The sequence below is a fragment of the Mobula birostris genome, chromosome 6 (genome assembly GCF_030028105.1).
Source record: "Mobula birostris isolate sMobBir1 chromosome 6, sMobBir1.hap1, whole genome shotgun sequence".
In the NCBI taxonomy this organism is placed as follows: Eukaryota; Metazoa; Chordata; class Chondrichthyes; order Myliobatiformes; family Myliobatidae; genus Mobula; species Mobula birostris.
Genome location: NC_092375.1, coordinates 130,453,427 through 130,472,116, shown reverse-complemented (window position 1 = coordinate 130,472,116; position 18,690 = coordinate 130,453,427). Strand labels below are relative to the sequence as shown.

The window sequence follows — 18,690 nt, the reverse complement described above, 5'->3', positions numbered from 1 at the left end:
TGCGGCCTGTGGTCCCGCGCCTGCGCTTCCCAGCCGGCCGAAGGCACGGGCACGCGCACTCGCCTCTTCCCCCAGCAAGGAGGGGGGGCGGCGTCTGAGGTGGATGGGGCGAGACAGTGGCGTGTTTTACATATTTGGTAGGTTTCAGTTAGCGGCTGTTGCAGTTGAAGGGATCATAAGCTGGAAAAAGATTCTTGTATTTTTTTAATCTTCGCGGGAGTAACCATTGCAATCGAGAACGCGCTCCCAGCCTGAAGGAAACCGCCTAGTCGCCGCACATGCGTATGCTTCTCTGTCCTCGTGCTGTTCCGCCATCATGTCGCGCATGCGCGACGCTTGCGTTTTTTTTGAATGTGTTTTGAGGTGTGGTGCGTTTAATTCTGTGACACTCAGATCAGTGGCAGAGGTTGACTTTAATCTAGTTTCACTGAGATAATGTAAATCCAAAAGAACTAGCATAAGGGAAATGATTACGAGTTATAAGAATTAACATCAGGAACGATTCATGCAGCTCTTCTGGCTGCGTCTGCTATCAAGTCAAAACATGGCAATCTTGTAGCATGTTCAATTTTCCATCTGATTGTTGCAGTATCTAAAAGAACTCTCAGTTAGAGCCTTGTGTATACTCATCATCCATAATTCTGACAGATAGAGAACTCCACTAGATACAGCTCCATTCGATAAAATAAAATATTTGTTACTTCTGTCTTGGTTCCAGAATCTGAAGCTATTATTGAGTAATTAAATTGATGTCCAACGGTGCTTTGCCTCCATATATGCTTCCTGACCATTGAGTTCCTCCCACAATTGTTTTTGCTCCAAATCACAATATCTGTGGTTTCTTGTCTCCATCTATTAACTATTTTAAATATCTCAGGAACAAAGTCTCTTACTATCTACTCAATCCTTTTAAGGAGTTTGGAGACCAAAGAGAGCATATGCTGAAATTTAAAGCAACAAACAAAAGGCAGAAGGAAAAGCAGGCCAGGCAGCATCTATCGAGGAAACAGACAGTTGATGGTTCAGGATAAGTCCCTTCATCTGGACTGAAAGATAGCATATTACAGTATCCATCTTTTTATATTAGTTATCTCCTGTCTGTCTTTCAGTCCAGTCCAGAGTCTCAACATGAATCACTGACTGCCATTTCCCTCCATTGGTGTTGGTTAACCTGGTTAGGTCCTGTAGCATTTTTTGTGTTGTTTTTCAGGAGTTTGTACATCATAATATCTCTCATCTCATTCTTCTGCACTTACCAGCCAAAAGAAGGCACATGCACTAGTCTCTTCCCTGATGGGTGCTTCTGAGCAGCAGTTAAAATGGATTGGGTTTGTTTCCAGATGAGATAGTTGCGTGTTCAACATATTTGGTAGGTTTCAGTTAACGGCTCTGGCAGTTGAAGGGATCATAAGTTGGAAAAAGATTCTTGTATTTTTTGGCAAGATTAGCTTTCATTCTTCTAAACTTCAGTGACTAAAGTCTAATTTTAAAATGTTATTGGAAATAACAATATAAAGAAATACATTCATTGTCCAATCATGTGATTACATTCTATTACAATGTGTCAATGCTTCCTCCCTAAACAATAACCCAAACTAATCTTAACATCGTCTTATTGGACTCATTCCCAGAATTGATTTAGTGAATTGCACTGACTCAAATAAGGCATATACTTCAGGTAAAGTGTCCAGGTTGTACAAGGTAATCCAAATGATTTCCTGTCAAAGCCCTGTATAATTTCACCTTTTACTTTTTTCAATTTTGTACTCCAACCCCCTTGCAATAAAGACCAACATATCAACATGGATTTAATAACTTGCTGCACATTTACTGTGCACATCTCATGACCATATTAAGATCCCCTTGTAGATAACCATTTACCAGTTTACCACAATTTTAAAAGTATCCTCTAATTTCTATTAAAATGCATATCCACATGTTCTCATATTATATTCTATCTGCCTTCTTGCCTATTTCACTTAATCCTTGCACAGAATTTCTGCATTGTTTAGGTCTTCTTTCCCCATTAGTTTAGTATTATAAGGAAATTTGGATCCATAACATGCTTATTTTAATCTCTTTCAATACTATACTGTACTTCATAATTAGTTGAGTGCCTAGTATTAATTTCTGTTGGACTTCACCTGTAATGGTTGCCTTTTTTATGAAAAGGCAATGATAGTGCATGTAGGAATGAATCGTAAGTTAACTCTTGTGGATTGCACTATTGCTAGTTAAGAAAGGTATTGGATCACTGAAAAAAATGATAGAATGACAGTGCTCAGAAGCATAATCCCCAGTATGATGCATATGTAGGAAAATTATTGTTACCAATATCTATAAAAACAATTTGATATCTCTGCAAAGTCTAATCCAGGGTTATGCAATTTAGTTTCATTTGAAGTGTGGATATGTTTGGAAATCCAGTTGGTTATAGAACAGTTTGCCTCTTTAATTTACGAGGGTTGCTGTGTTTTGAAAACTTCAGTTTCTGAACACAATTAACACAAAGATTTCTTTGAGCCTGAGGTGACTGCAGGTTCAAGTTCAGGTTTGTTCTTGTTATAGGCCTATAGAGACAGCAGCATAGTACATTACCAGATGAGGACAAGAATAAGTTAAGATACATTTAAATTAACATAAATTACACATATCCAAAATACACATAACAATAGTGCAAGACAAAACAAACATAGTTATAAATATGTTTTACTCACCTTGGAACAGTATGAGGTACTGTGTCTGGGTGTAAATTTAACCCATTGTCCTGTGTGCACTTTCAGGTAGACGTAGATGTTCATGATGGGGGCTTATATGGGAAGGTTAGAGGGTCGGCACAACATTATGGGCCGAAGGGCCTGTACTGTGCTGTACTATTCTATGTTCTATGATGCAATTCTTTGGAATAAGGGGAGTTATTTTAAGACTACAGTACAAAAAAATAGATGTTCATATCAGTCTTCCCTGGCCTACAAAAAGTAGTAGATACAGCCCAGTCCTTCATGGATGAAGTCCTCCCCACCTTTGAGCACATCTACATGGAGCAATTTTGCAGGAAAACAGCATTCGTTATCAAGGACTCCCACCATCTCTTCTTGCTACGGCCATCAGGGAGGAAGTTGGAGCCTCATGGCCCACAGCACCAGGTTCAGGAACAGATATTATCCGTCAATCATTAGGCTCTTAAACCAGAGGGGCTAACTTTACTCACCCCAACACTGAACTGTTCCCATAACCTATGGACTCACTTTCAATGCCTCTTCATCTCATGTTCTCAATATGTATTGATTGATTGATTGAAATACAACACTGAACAGGCCCTTCAAAATGTGCTGCCCAGCAACCCCTGATTAACCTTAGCATAATCAGAGGACAATTTACAATGACATAGCAGCCTACTAATCGGTGTGTCTTTGGACTATACGTGGAAACCAGTGCACCTGGAGAAAACCCACACATTCCATAGCAGTACGTGCAGACTCCTAATTGCTTACTTATTATTATTATTATTGTTATGTTTCTAGTTACTGTGAATGCTTGCAAGAAAATGAATCTCAGAGTTATATATGGTGACATATGTACTTGGATAATAAATTTACTTTGAACTCTTAGCATGCTGTTCTGTACCTTTACTTCTTAAGTATATCCAGCTTCTTCTGAAGTGAATCCATGCTATTTGTCTTAAGCTATTCCATTTACCGAGTTCTTAATTCCAACCATGCTTTGAGAAATTGCCCTGAATTGTTTGCGAGATTAACAGCGTCCAGATTTGGTCTCTGGCAATGGAAGCTTCTTTCCCACTCCCGTATTTAAAAGTAAATCTGATGATTTTATTAGTCATTTCACCTGGAGATAAACAGTTCCATATTACGCAAACTTTTTGATGGCAAAACAGGTGATGCTTGTGTTTACAGCCATTCGGGTAATGGAAATTTGTCCTTAGAGTGCTCATAAATCACTATACAATACCTTGATATATGAAATTCAAATCACTCTTAGATAATTTATATGAAGAAAGCAAATAAGTAACCACATTTTTTCATATCGCACTTCTAGATGCATGCTTTATGTTATGGAAAATCACAATACAGATCATTTTCTAGAAACACAACCTCATAATGTCTTAGCCTGCAATCTATTAATTTTTGTATTAGCTTTATGAATCTTTTCTTTTCAGCAACTCCTGTGCTTACATAATATGTTGATCAGAACAATTCATTTGGAATCAATATCCTTTAGAAGTTTGATGTAATTTACCTACTTTTTAGTACTTTTTGACTAGAACTGAATCTTAGTCATTTATAATCTAACACCAATCTTGTAATTAGCCTTTATGTATTTTAACGTTAACTAATGTTATTTGTATATTTCTAATCCTAAATTCTTTAGGCATTCCATTCAAACTGTCAAAACAACAGGTGACCTATTTATTCCTAACAGAATGTACATACATCTTCATAGTTTAGGTATTGAAATTATCTTAGGGGGATACACATTTTTTTCCTCAAGCTTATTGAAGTTGTTACTTTGTTGTCTTTTAGAGTCATAATTGTACAATGCTAAATAGGCCTTTTGGGCAAAAGTGTCCATATATAAAGTGCCTAATAAATTAGTTCCATTGGAGCTCCACAATGGCATTGCAGTTAGTGCAATGCTATTACAGCTCAGGAATTTGGGCTTTTGGAGTTAAATTCCAGCGCTGTTCTGTAAGGAGTCTCTGTAGGCACTCGCCATGGAATGCGTGGGTTTCCTCCGGGTCCTCTGGTTCCCTCCCACAGTTCAAAGCCGTACTTCTTAGCTTAATTGGTTAATTTACAATCTTACATTGTAAATTGTCTGTGATTAGATTAGGATTAGTCAGGTTTGTCAGGGGATGCTGAGGTGTTCTGTGCTGTATCACTAAATAAATCTTTAAATATTAAACCTTTCCTATCCTCATACATGTACAAGTGCTTTGTTGTTTCGTATGGCAGGTGTTTTTCTCTTCACACTTCTGATTGTTTTTTGTCAAACCACTCTTCCAGTTCGTGGCCGCATTAATGGATCACGGCAAAGCCATCTTGAATCTTGGTGACAGGGCATGTTTGGACCAGGTAGAGGATGTCCTGAGTTGAGACACCAGAGGGGCAAGCTGAGGCTTGTCGGGCTCTCCATCAATGTACTGTTTGTGCTGTTTTGGCATGTCAACTTCTGAGTCTATTTGCGGCTGTCCAGCCTTTTCTGGTAGCTGTAGTAAAGCCCAGGAGGAGCGAGGTGGGGTCATCAATCGGATTGACATGGGGGGGGGTGCGGTTTGGTGTGCCAGTATTAGCACCATTCATTGTGCTTGTCATAGGAGTCAAGGCTTTTCTCAAGTTGTAGAAAGGTTTTCGGGATTTGAGTTGAGAAGTCGGAGGTGCATTTTCAATAAGTTTATGAACTGGAATATTGTTGGGCATATTTTGGATATGCTTGTAGAATTTTGCTGAAGCTGCTCTCTTACGGATCTCCAGGGGTGCTATTCCGATCATTGTTCGGAGCCATTGGACGGTGTGGATTTTAGGGCTACTGAGATTATTCCCACAGAAGTAGGGAGCTGTGTATTGAAGATGTTTGTGTGAGTGCTTCTCTCCCAGGTGGGTGTGTAATATTCAGCGACCGAGAAACAAAGTGCTAGGCTAGATGTTCGTAGGATGAACTGATTAGCACCCTATTTGGTTCCTGCTATCTTCCTGGTCATGGCTGTTCTAGATTTTAGTTTCTTAGCAACATTTTGAAGGTGGATCTTGTATGAGAGAGTGTGATCAGTGTGACTCCTAAGTACTTTGGGTGTGGATCGTGGATTATTGGGTAGCTGTTTGCCTTAAATGTTGTTACACTACCTGCCTCAGCAACTTCCTCTGGCAGATCGTTCCACATACCTACCATCCTCTGTGTGAAAAACTTACCCTTCTGATCCCCAAACTACTTATGTTTTATTAATTAAACTTGACAATTTGATGTAGTCTTATAAATTTTGTTACTTCTGATTCCAAGTTCAAAATATTGATGCTTATAATGAGAACAAAGGTCCCATCACTCAAATCTAGGAAATATCTATTCCTACTTTTTGGCACTGCTCTTGGATGTTGTCATTGGTATTTATCTCTCAAGTAATACCTCAAAACTATTTTAGAATAACAAAAAAAATTCAAGATGCTGTTATAATGCTGTTTCTGGGAGCCTGTTGTGCACAGATTTACATATTTGCCTCATCTTATAATAGTCATGATACTTAAGAAGTTATTTGTTAGCTGTAAAGTGCTTTGGACATGCTGATGTAATCCCATAGACTAAATAAATGCAAGTCTTGTTTTAAAAAATTATGTCCTTGACGCATGTCTGAACTGAAGTGGATGTCAGCTGGAGTTACTGTAAATGTCAGACCCAGTTAACTGCATTAAAATTTAAAATCAAACAATATCAATTTAATATCATCAACAAAAAATTGCTTTTTTTCACAGTATCTTGTTCCTTAGCTTCTTTGAAATGAGAGGCATAAACAAGAATGCTTTGTAGAATTGGTGATTTCTGAATTTTTATGTATACAAGCCTTTGGAATGACTGGTGCTTGCAGGCAAATATGATCATGTCAGTGAAGTGGGAGGCTATGTTCTTTGACAGGAAATGCTTAAGCAGAAAGCTGAAGAAAATTAATAAATGGTAAAGACATATGCAGGTAACAGGACACAACCAAAACTAATGCTGAGATTCAATAAGTTAGGTGAAATTAAATTGAAAGAGTAGGAAAAGCAGAAATGGAAGACTGAAGTAAAACACTATCATTCCTCATTGGTATTTGATGGGGCTCAGATGCAGCAAAAGATATGGAACCAAAATTCTTCCTGGTTGAAGACTTGGCTCCAGAACTAGCAATGTCTCAAACTAAACAGTTCCACTACAGTCACAATACTGGCAGCTTTTCAACAGTGTGGAAGTTTCCCAGGATATAGTCTATCCACAAAAAGCAGAACAAATCTATTCCTGCCAGCGGCAACCCAATCAGTCTCCTCTCAAACACAAGCAGAGTGATAGCTTGTGTCCTGATGAAGGGTGTTGGCCTGAAACATCGACTGTTTCTTTCCATAGATACTGCCAGACCTGCTGAGTTCCTCCAGCGTTTTGTCTGTGTTACTCTGGATTTACAGTATCTGCAGAATATCTTATGAAAGTGATAGAAGGTTTGATTGATAGTGCAATCAAACAGCACTTACCCTCCAATAATCTAGGTTTTGCCAAGACCACTCTGCTTTAGACTGCATCAGAGATATGGACCAAAAGGCTGAATTCCAGAAGTGAGATAATTGCCTTTGTCATTAAAGCAACATTTAACTGAATGCTGAATCTTGTCTGGATGTTTGTCAATCTTTCTATGTGTGTAGTTTTTCATTGATACTATTGTTTTTCTTTGTTCTGTGAATGCCTGCAAGAAAATGAATCTCAGGGTAGTATATAATGACATATATGCACTTTGATAAAATTTTACTTTGAACTTTGAACAGATTGCACCATCAGAGTCCTGCTAAAATAGAAGTTAATGGACAGAAAGGGAAAAGCACTCTTGACAGTTCAAGTCTCCCAAAGAATAGTGGTTGTGATTATCGGATGACAGTCAAGCCTGCTCCACGACGACACTGTGGGAGTTCCTCAGGACAAAAAAGGCCTAAACATTGTCTGCAGTTCTATCGCTAACCTTCAGATGGGATGTTCAATCACGATTGCATAGCATTCAATTCCGGTTACAATTTCTGAACAAATGGTGCCTGCATTCAGCAAGTCCTGGTCAATGCTCAGGTATGGGTTGATGTGGAAAGTAACCATTGAAGCTGCAAACTGTTGGGCAATAACCATCTCAAAAAAGGAAATGTAATATCAAGAAAAGTAATCACCACTGTTGATATTTAATGGCATTTCTGTTGCCAGAATCATGCACTATCAAAATCCAGGCGTCCCCTTAAACCAAGTAAATTGAATGGAACAGCCACATAAATATTGTAGCTACACACACAGATTTGAAGTTGGATAACCTGCAGTGTCTGACTAATGACACACTCAAAGCTTGTCCATCTTCTATAGGGCACTGGTCAGAAATGTGATGAAATGTTCTCTACAATCACTGAGTGCAACTCATAATAACATTTCAACAGCAGTCCATCAGCTCACCACTTTTAATATTCATTCCCCCCACCACCAATGTACTGTCCCTATAGTGCCCATTGTCAACAAATTGCACAGCAATTACTCATCTGGGATCCTCTGATAGCATCTCCTAGAGATATAACATATGCATTTAAACATATGATCAAATATTGAGGTAACCAACTTCAATGACTCCGTTCTAGGGGACACAGCCTATTTGAGGAGGCAAGGTCTCAGGAACTGACATCCATCATTAAGGATCCACACAATCTTGGCCATGCCATCTTCTCAAAACGGGAGGTATAGCACCCTGAAGCCAAGCACCTCAAAGTTCAACACCAGCTTCATCCCTGCTGCCAGCAAGCTGTGAAAACAGCCCAAGAAACCCAAACATTACCTCAGACTGTATTTCCTTTCTTCCTATTCTTTCAGCTTGCACTAATGCTTTATGTTTAATTTGTTTATTTTGTCATGTGAGGTCTGTATAGCTTAGTTTAATTTAAGTTAATGTTAACTTATATTTGTCACAGTTTGTAATGTACTACGCTGCTGCTGCAAAAAGCAAACCTTCATGACATTTATACCTCAGGCATGTATATCTATGACAATAAACAAACTTTATATGACCTCTTGACCTAGGACAGGAGCCACAAGTGCATAGGAACACCATTACCTTCACGTTATATCACCAAATTATGTACCATCCAAATTTATCATTTTTCCTTCATTGTTTCTGTGTCTGATTCCTGGAATCCCACCAACCATTCAACTCCATTATTCACCAGAAGAATTGCAGAAGTTCAAGAAGGTGGCTCATGACCACTTTCATGGGGCCAAATAGGTTTGGACAATAAATGCTTGACCTATATCCTACCCCGCTTCACCCCAACACACTAAAAATTGACATAGTTAAAAGGATAACTGGTTTTAGCAATCATTCACCTTCTTCCATTAAACTTTTCCCCAAACAATACTCTCCACTGACTTCATTATGGTATAAACCTGGACGGGATGTTGTATCCAATTTGTTTGTTTACTGATGAGTGGATTACTAGCAGACTCTTATTTGTCAGCCATTTTGGAGTGTAGGCATTCACACCTCGTTTATTTCTGTCACCTCCTTCCTTTTTCTCGATTGGTAGGTTTATAAAAGATGTAAATTGACATTTTGTCTCCATCTTTTATAAACTTACCGATTTACACAGTCATCTTGACTATACCTCTTCCCACCCTGTCTCCTGTAAAAATGCTATTCCCTTTTCTCAGTTCCTTCATCTCCACCACATCTGTTCCCAAGATGCGGCTTTCCTTTCCAGAGCATCAGAGTTGTCCTCCTTCTTCAAAGAATGGGGTTTCCCTTCCTCTACCATTGATGCTGCCCTCACCTGCATCTCTTCCATTTCCTGAACATCTGCACTAACCCCATCTTCCTCTTGTCCTTACCTACCACCCCATCAGTCTCTGCACCCAACATTCTATGCAGCTTCCTCCATCTCCAAAGGGATCCTACCACCAAGCATATCTTTACCTCCTCTCTACTTTCCACAGGGATCACTCCTCCCTCACCTCCATTCAGAGCCCCAAACAGTCTTTCTAGGTGAGTTAACACTTCACTGCATTGATGAGACCCATCGTAAATTGGGGGACTGCTTCGTTGAGTACCTCTGCTCCATCCACCAAAAGCAGAACTCACGGTGGCCAAACATTTTAGTTCCAATTCCCATTCCCATTCTGACATGTCGGTCCATGGCCTCTTCTTGTGCCATGATGAAAGCACCCTCAGGATAGTGGAGCAATACCTTCTATTCCATTTGGGTAGACTTCAACCTAAAGGCATGAATATCAATTTCTCCTTCCAGTAAAAAATATCCCCCCCCCCCATCTCCCCTCTTCTTCTGTTCCTCACTCTGGCTCCTTAACTCTTCTCACCCGCCTATCACCCCCACTTGGGTCCCTTCCTCCTTTCCTTTTTCCTATGGTCCATTATCCTATCAGATTCCTGCCAATCTAGCCCTTTACTTTTCCTACCACCTAGCTTCACCTATCACCTTCCAGCTATCCTCCTTCCCCTCCCCACCACTTTTTTATTCTGGCATCTTCCTCCTTTCCAGTCCTGAAGAAGTGCCTTGGTCTGAAACGTTAACTGTTTATTTGTATCCATAGATGCTGCCTGACCTGATGAGTTCCTCCAGCATTTTGTGTGCATTAGTTTCCCATTTTTACCACCAAAGTAGATGATCTGGCATTTTTATTTATTCTGAATTGTCCTTGAGCACCTCTACATCTGTTCACAATCCAGCTGAACATCCTCAAAAAAATGGATATATTACAATTGTCCTTATGTTGAAATCATTGATGTATATCAATTGATGAGCAGCAGCTGGGCCACCAGCACAATATGTGGTATCCCACTATTCATAACTTTCCAACCAGAAAATGACTCATTCATTCCTACTCATTGTTTTAACTAATCCTCTGTACATTACTTCCAATACCATACACTTCAATTTTGTTTAATAATTTTGAGTGGCATCTTTTCAAAGGCCTCTGAAATTCCTAATATACTACATTAATTGGTTTGCTGTTTTCTTTTTCGTAAGTTACAACTTCAAAAAAATTTCAACAATTTTTTTCAAGCATTATTTTATTTTTATGTCAATGATTCTGTCCAATCCAAGTGCCTTATCACCATTTATTATTATTACAGTATTTACAATATATTATTACAGCATTTTACTTATTTCTGATGTAGACAAACTCTAATTTCCTTTTTCTGTCTTCCTTCTCTCTTACATGTGTGGCGCGTTACCAAGTGGTTAGGGCGTTGGACTAGCGATCTGAAGGTTGTGGGTTCGAGCCTTGGCCAAGGCAGCGTGTATGTCCTTGAGCAAGGCACTTAACCATGCCATGCTCCAGTCTACCCAGCTGAGAATGGGTACCGGCAAAAATGCTGGGGGTTAACCTCGTGATAGACTGGTGTCCTATATGGGGGGTGGGGGGGAGTAGTCTTGTACTCTCAGTTGCTTCACGCCATGGAAACCAGCATAAGCACCGGCCTGATGGGCCACAAGGCTCGTGACAGACTTTAATCCTCTCTTACATGATGGGATGAAATTTGCTACCTTTGTGGGAATTTTTACTAGAATTCTGAAAGATGACAACCAGTATATTATTCAAACTTTCCATGGACACATTTTTCAAAATACTGGTTGTAGGGAATTTATCAGATTTCAGTTTCATAATGTTCATAAAATGCTAGTTTTTATGAATGCTACTTTCTTCGAGCTTTTTATTTACTATAAAACAATTGTTCTTCAGTATTTCCATCTTCTTCCCTGAAGCCAGAAACAAAATATATATTTATTTCTGTTATTTCTTTATTCCTCAATAACATTTCTTTTGTCAAAGTCAAGACAAACTCATTTTAACCTTTGTCAATCTTATATATACTGTATAATTTAAAAAATTCTCACAGCCTTTATTCACATTTTCACTAGCCTTCTCTTGTGTTTTGTTTTCCCTTTCAATATCAATGTTTTGGTCCTCTGGTGTTAATATCCTTTTAATTTTGTGATCCATAGGCTTACTCCTTTTTCTAAGGCATTGTTATAAGCTAAGTTAGAAAGAAATGTATTGTGGCACCTAATGTCTGGCAAAGGGAACGTCGTCACTAGGATCTTTCTTTACTCTCCTGAAACATGCATGACCGTTTTTGAAACCTGTTGAATCGCTTTCAGATTGAAATTTCATAGAAAATTGCAGTGTAAAAGGAGGCCAATTTCTCCATCATGTTTTTGGGCCCTTGGAGAAACTATAGGATCAATCCATTTTGTTACATACCCCGTGGGTATCTTGTGACTGTCTTATGACCATAATGTAATTGAGTATCTTGTGAGCATGATATAATTGTCTTGTGATGGTGGGGTGATGTAATTTTCCCGCCAGTGTGAAGTCACATGATGTAATTTTCCCGCCAGTGTGAGGTCACGTGATGGCATGTTCCAACAGGTATATAAGGGGAAACCCCTGTTGTGACGCAGTTAGTTTGTTAGTTAGTTTTGCTCCGTATTCGTCTCATGACGCAGTTTCATTTTAAAGTGAAGTTTTTTACTTTCTATTGTAAGGTGCAAAAACGTTGTGCTGGCTGTTCGCCAATCACTGCCAGTTCTTGTTTGTTGCACCTTTGTTTTACCTTTACAGTCTAGTATTGGAGAGTGAAGACATTACCAAAGTACGGGAACCCAAAGGATTGAGTAAGGTTGCTGTCGTTCAGCAGTTTTATAAAGGATCGACCTTATTGAATCTTTGTTCAGGAATAGTGGCCTGCATCTACAGGCTACATCCACACTAGACGGGATAATTTTGAAAATGCCGGTTTCGCGTAAAAACGATAGGCGTCCACACCAGGCATTTTTGAAAATACCTCCATCCACATTAAAATGGATATTCGGATGAATCTCCTCCTGCTGGGCATGCGCAGGACACACAGAAAACAAGCGAAGAGGAAACGTTATACTTGGTGCACGTTTGTCCAGTTACAGACTAGAAAAACTTAAAAGGAAATTGCCAAATGAAAGACTTGGTGCGCGTTTGTCCAGAAACATTTCCTACAGCCATAGTCTCTTCACCGATGAAAGGGACGACAGCTACAACTAAATGCAATAAGGCTTGTTACTGGGCAAAAGTGAAATTTGCTGTTACCTCATTTGTCTGCCTTTACTTTTGCCATGTCTTTGTGTATTATTTTGCTGTATTTAACATGTGCAATAGAACGAGTTACTGGGCAAAAGTGACAATTGCATCTATTGAATGTTTGCACGAGCAATATATTAATAAAGCACCTTGTTAAATGTATAAAACATGTCTGCATCAGTGTTATCTTGTATTTCCATACAAGGTTACATTAGGCTGCTACACATCTATTGTCAGATATTGTTGTTGTGGTGTTGGAGGCTGTGTTCAAGAAAACAATGAAATGCCGCGCTGCCGCCACCATCTGTTCCGGCACATCATGACAGCGGTTTTAAATTTAGCCGGTTACCCCATACACACTACAACGGCCAACCAGTGTTTTCAGATTTCAACACTCTGGAGAGTGTCTTAGAAAAGCTCCGTTTTCAGGGGAGGAAGACGCTGTTTCAGTGTGGACGGAGGGTCAAAACGAAGAGAAAAAGCTTCAGTTACGGATTTATCCAGTCTAGTGTGGACGTAGCCTGAGATAACCCCTGCAAGATCAGGAAGGTTTGTGCAGTGTTCACCCTCCAGGAAAAAGGTCAGTTCCTTTAAGCCGTTTTATTTCCTTTGTTGTGAATCCTTTGGACAAGGCACCTCTCGGCTGGGATCAGCAGTACCATCACGTCTTCAAAGAAATCAGTTTTCAGGGAAGTCTCTCCTTACCGACTGTGTAAATCAGTTGGACTTTCAAATTTACCACCTTAAGAACTATGCCAGAGTTTGGCTGTTTGTTAAATTGACGTATAGCAGTTAACTTCTGGTCAAGTTAGTCATTTGCTTACTTTTCACTATTGTTGAGCAGAATTTAATAAATGTTTATGTTTGTTTATAAAACCTGACTCAATTCTATATTCATTGTTGCTGACCACGTAACAATTTTTACTAGAGATTTTTCTTGTTTTCAAGAGTGTGCCCATTTCTCTCTGTGGAAAGTTACTGTTAACTCTGTTTCCAGAAAGTGCATTCCAGTGCAACTGATCTTGTACCATTTCCTAAACAATTGACTGTAAATTATATTATTTATTAAACCTAAATATAATAAAAATAGCTATTTGGATCGCATCTGGATTGCATTCAAATTTATTTTACACCAGCAATAGCACAATAGGAAGCCATTTAACCATCACGTCCATGCTACCTCCCAAGGAGCAATTTCATTAGTCTCATTCTCTCTCCTATTTACTCTGCATGACTACAACCTATTCTTTCACATGAAGTTCCTTTTGATTCTTTTTGTTATTAGCCTAAACTACGATGTAATATACAGTAGCTAATGAACCTGCCAGCATGGTTCTTGCAATGTAAGAAAAAGCTGGATGAAGTTCAGGGGTTCATTGTAAAATGGGTTTTGTTTTACAGCTTTCTCTTTCCATCTTCTAAACTGTCTCTTTCCATCTTCTAAACTGGAGACATTTTGAATATACTTAAAAGGTTTATTACCTGTTATTAGCTGGACAGTTCTGCGTAATTTAAGAAAAATATTTGTACTCTGTAGACTTCTAGAAGAATAATGCCAAATTAAAAGCAGCATTGATACCAACACATATGTGATAACTAATCTGGGAGCTCTTACTGCAATCAGATGTTTTGCAATAAGCTTAAAAAATTGTATGTTGTGTTGTAGCAGCTTTGAGATTTTGCAGCATGAATCCAGAGGATGCCTGGAAGACCTTGTCAGATTCCATGTGGGTGAGATTTTAAACTTTACAAAAATACTTCACTATGTTAAATGAGGGGTAGAGCAGCATTGTGGTTGTGTTGAAAACTATTAATTGAAGAGCAGTACTAATAAGCTAGGGCTGAAATTCAATTAACTAAAATTAAATCTGGAATAAAAAGCTGCTGAAGTTAGTAAAAGGGAGAATATGAAAAGGGAGAAGTAACGGTATAATGATCATGACGTTTTCCAGCTTCAGTAACCCTCCCTTCTGGTTGTTTTATCCTTTCTTCGTACACCCTCTCTGCTTTGGACCCAAATCCAGCCCTTCCAATGTTTTCCATTGTCCACACACCCTCCTGCCTCCTATCCCTCCCCCATCATCCATCTTCATCCCCCTATCCTTTCTGGTTCCATCCATTGACTACACATACAGTTCATCCACAGGCATTTCACCACCCCACCCCACCTCACCTCTTCTCTCTCCTATCTGGTTCTGGTTCCATCTGCCATTTACCTCCCTCCTAATGGTTCTAATATCACTTCCTTTTACTTATCAGATTTCTGTACTATTGATTTCTTAAGGTTGTTATAGTGGTGGGAGGCAGTCGGAATAATATCCCACTATCTATTAAGCCCGGCAGAACCATTTCTACTGACAGGAGAAGGCACAAAGGCATGTTACTGACACCTTAAAACCAGTCACTTCAGGCAAATGGGGATTGTGAGCTGTGAATTATTGCAGAATATTGTTAGCTGGAGTTGGCTATTTAGAAGTTTGGTTGATCGCCAAGCTTGGCAAAATGTTTGCAGATTTTTCGGCTCCAATCAAGAGCCATCATCGGTGCAAGAAGCCATCTATCATCCCTCTGCAATTGTCGCAAACTCTGCCCTGCCCTTTCCATCCATCATCTTCCACCCTTTCTCAGTTACTAATCACCTCAGACTCCTCTTTCACCGGGTTTCCCACCCATCCCTCTTTGATGACTATTTCCCCTCTCCACTTTCAGTCGTGATGCAGCATTTTTATCCAAAATATCAACAATTTCTTTACTCCCCACTCCCCCAACAGATGTTGCTTGACCTGCTGAGTTCCTCTAGCATATTGTTTGTTGTTCAGTATAATGATCTATGTGCTTCAACATTTATATAAACTATTTGGATCCTAGGATTGGAAATATAATGTGTTGCTCCAGATTTCAGCTTTTGCAGCTTTCTGTGTCTCTATAATTTCAGAAATTTCAATTGATATTAAATTTATAGTCAACATTAGGGACAAGTTTAAGGTGACAGCAGCTTTTCTGAATTGTGGTAAAACCCCATCAGGTTCACTGTCAGGACTAATTCTAAGCAGACCCAGTATGTGTCCTAGAACAATGTGGTGGATTTCTTTTATAACCCTTTGAAATGCCCAAGTAAGACTTTTACTTCAAAGTCAGTAATTCTGGCCTCACTATTCCCCTTGAGGTAAGTAAGTTACAATGGGCTGAACATTATGTCCTTCAGATAGCGTTATACACACCTTTATATCCTCCTAAAAGGGCAGGTGAGTTTTCAGTTTAATGCCCTGTTAAAGCAAGAGCACTTCCACTGTACGAGTTATTATGAAAGGTCATCATATATAAATCTGTTTCTCTTACAACAAACATGCTGTTTTTCCAGCATTTTCTGTTTTATTTCAGCAGTTCCATGTCAGTTTATATTTTAAGCTGAACCTATGAAATAATGCTTGAACTCACAAGTCCTATCTTGTGAACAGGACGATAGCTCCCACAGCTGACACTCAAAACATACATTGACAAACAAGAGAAAATCTGCAGGTGCTGGAAATCTGAGAAACACACACAAAATGCTGGAGGAACTCAGCAGGTCAGGCAGCATCTATGGAAAAAAACACAGTCAATGTTTCGGGCTGAGATCCTTCGGCAAGACTCGAGAAAAAAAGCCAAGGAGTAGATTTGAAAGGTGGGGGGAGGGGAGAGAGAAACACCAGACGAAAGGTGAAACTTGGAGGGAGAGGGATGAAGCAAAGAGCTCGGAATTTGATTGGTGAAACAGACAGAAGGTTATGGAAATAAGAAAAAACGGGGGAGGAGCACCAGAGGAAGCTGATGGGCGGGCAAGGAGATAACATAAGAGAGGGAAAAGGGGATGGGAAATTAGGAAATGGTGAGGGTCGTGGGGGGCTGGGGGAGGCATTACTTGAAGTTTGAGAAATCGATGTTCATGCCATCATGTTTGAGGCTACCCAAACGGAATATAAGGTGTTGTTCCTCCAGCCTAAGTGGCCTTATCACGACAGTGGAGGAGGCCATAGATGGCCTCGGTATGGGAATGGGAAGTGAAATGTCAACCGTGGTTTTTTCCATAGATGCTGCCTGGCCTGCAGAGTTCCTCCAACATTTTGTGTGTGTTGAGTACAGTGTACACTTTTGGGCAGTTGTAACTGTTTTCTCCTCAATATGTTTTCATATATTAATAAAAAAATCATTTGAAAAGGGAACTTGGCATAAATGGAGGAGGAGAAGATGGCGGCACAACGCAGCTTGCAGCAGCCACTCCGGTGAATGATATCTGTAATCTGTCAAGTAGGGTGCCGTGCACAATCCTGATCTGATGGAGACAGACGTGAGAGCACAGAGGAACATCTGGAGAAACTTCTGAAATGCCTTTTTCGCTGCCGCTGCTACTGTGTGATCCTGAATCTCCGGAGGAGAAGGCCCCGAGTTCTTGGCTTTGCTTGTTGCTCGGTGGCTGGGGTGGGGTCGAAGCGCTCGGCAGAGGATGGTGCTCGGGAGGCTGTATCGGAGGGGCTGGTGGGCTGGTCGGAGGTTGGAAGTTTTCAGACAGACTCAGAGTCAGCTGTGGTCGAGTGCTTCCAATGCATCGGCAGTTGTTGCTGCCTAGAGGTTTACGGCAGGAAGTTTCTCCCTTTTGCCGCCTGCTATCGGGACTATCGTGAGTTGATCAGAACTTTGAGACTTTGTTTTACTATGCCCACGGTCTGCTCTTCGTCAAATTATGGTATTGCTTTGCACTGCTGTAACTACATGTTATAATTATGTGGTCTTGTCAGTGTTAGTCTTTGGTTTGTCCTGTTTTTTTTGTGATATCACTCTGGAGGAACTTTGTATCATTTCTTAATGCATGCATGCATTTCTAAATGACAATAGCCGAGGACTGAGTGTCCTCGTAATCTAAATCTAAAAACTTTGCAGAGGGTTGGCAGGAGTTGTAGTTAAAAAAGTAACAGTTTAAATCCAGGGCATTATAGGCTAATAGGCATAATATTGGAAATGGAGGCGGAGTTAAGATGGCACTAAACAGCAATTCCTTTGGTTGTATCTTTGGAAGCAGCTCTATTTCCATCTTTAATATCTTTATTTTTTCCTTTCAGGGTTCTTTTGAAGACCCTGACCTGGAGTTACATGCTGACTTCGGTTCTTTGCAGGAATGGGACCCATTCTTGGGGTTTCAGGACTGGCCGTTGTTCGGCACGCCAAGGGTTCGGCCAGAGAGCCTGGCTCGAATTCGGATGCCTAAGATCTTGAGGCTCTGGAGATGGCGGACCGAGAGTTGGTGTCACGACAGGAGACCCGTGTGTTGTCGAGGGAGTCAGGATATCTGCTGTGGGCCCTAGGACCTGGGATCTTTGCAATCTTCAGGCACAGAGCTCGAAAAAAGCAACGTAACGGACTTTTTAACATTGTAAACCAGCAACTTGTTTATTATGTCTCCCTGCTCGCTGGGAAAATGGAGACACCTTTTTCTCCCTATTAGGGAGAGAGAGAATCTGCAGTAGGCCGAATGACGGGTGCAAAGACTTTGGGGTAACTGCAAGTCTGTGTCTTTGCTATTGCTTTGCTCACGCTTGGATCTTGGTGATGGTGCCAATGCTTGCTTTTTTTTGCCGGCAGGGGAGGGGGGGATTGTTGCTCGCTGCCTCTTCCACGCCGGGGGGTGGGGGGAGGGACTGGGGGATTTTGGGGTCCTTACGTTTATTTGTCGCTCATTCTTTGGAACACTTCTCTGTTTCCATGGATGCTTGCGACAAAAAAAGCATTTCAGGATGTATATTGTATACTTCTCTCTGACATTAAATTGGACCTTTGAACAAGAAAGATACATTTTTTAAACTCAGA

The 18,690-nt window shown here is 40.2% G+C and overlaps 1 long non-coding RNA gene across 1 annotated transcript; it reads left to right on the top strand.

Annotated features, from left to right (window-relative positions):
• Positions 1-48: 48 nt before the first annotated feature.
• Positions 49-18,457, top strand: LOC140199887 (uncharacterized). Its single transcript, XR_011886519.1, has 3 exons — positions 49-137; positions 7,521-7,812; positions 17,946-18,457. It is a non-coding gene; the product is annotated as an uncharacterized lncRNA (long non-coding RNA).
• Positions 18,458-18,690: the final 233 nt, after the last annotated feature.